This window comes from Schistocerca americana, chromosome 4, assembly GCF_021461395.2.
Source record: "Schistocerca americana isolate TAMUIC-IGC-003095 chromosome 4, iqSchAmer2.1, whole genome shotgun sequence".
Classification (NCBI taxonomy): domain Eukaryota; kingdom Metazoa; phylum Arthropoda; class Insecta; order Orthoptera; family Acrididae; genus Schistocerca; species Schistocerca americana.
Window position 1 is genome coordinate 339,928,174 of NC_060122.1, and position 1,275 is coordinate 339,929,448.

The following is a 1,275-nucleotide window of genomic DNA, read 5'->3' on the forward strand; positions in this document are numbered from 1 at the left end:
GCTTTCCGAGACTGTACCATTATCTGCCTTCCCAACAACTCTTTGTCGCTGTTCCATTTCATGTCGTAGCCGAAAATTACGCCTACACATTTTACCGAGATACTGAGTCTAAATAGGAGGTAGAATTTTTGAAAGGCAAATGTGTAGCGTTGTAAAGTCAGTCCAAGCCTGTGATGCCGACCCCACTTGGAGAAACTGGAAACTAAACTGCAAATATAGCATTTCAGTACATTTTTCGAATTAAAAGCCTGTAATGCATTATTTAAAATTTATTGGTTAATGACATAAAATTTTAGTATACAATGAATTAACGAGATTAGAAGGTTAGAATATTTATTTGGCCCCTACAATTTTAAATTTTTAGTTCTTGTTATTGTTGTTAGTTTGTATTTTGTGGTGATCCATAACAATATGTTACACAGATAAATCCGAAAACCAGGTTATTACAGTGGTAGATTTTCTTTCCTCTTAGACTGTTATTATTCGCCTACAACAATGGATACAGTCGCCACAGCAGTTATCAGCTTCGTGCTACATGTTAGGTACAACCCTGACAATGCTGCAGTAGGGATGTTAGCATATTTTCGTGTTGTTTCCAGTTTGTAGTAGTATAATTGTTACAGCAACAAAAATATTTCTCATAAAATTACATTCGTATTAAAAAAAGCGTTTGTATATTTGACTTTCGAACTTCCTGCTGAAACAATCATGTGACATATCTACAACGTCAGGAACGAATTACTATCTTCTCACACTATATGAATCTGAAGATACGTTATTTATTTCTCCACAATATCTCCTTAACTTTGGAGACCAGTCGCTTAGATGAATAACGAGCCTAGGGAGCCGGACATTTATGCCATTTTTAAAGCGTTACTTGTACGTATGTAATTGATGTATTTTCAAGCGTAAAAATACTAAAAAAAGACCAATCTACATTTACTTTTCACATTTATTTTAGTTGTCTGATAGATTACAAATTTTACAATATTTCTTACAAAAATATAATTATTCTTATAAAAAAAAGGATGAAGCGTGTTATTGCAGAATTTCTTTCTCCTCTTCTAAAATTTTTTGCACCTTCAACAAACATACCATATTTGTAGCAGAATTACAGCAAACTGCGAAACTTGACGAGTACACGCACGAAATTATGTCAAAGCCATCATATTGCCTCGACCATTCACGACAGCAGCTGTTATATTCGTTTATGTTTCTTTCGAAATAATTCTACAAATTCACAGCAAAAGGCAGCACTAGACAATGGACAGGTCG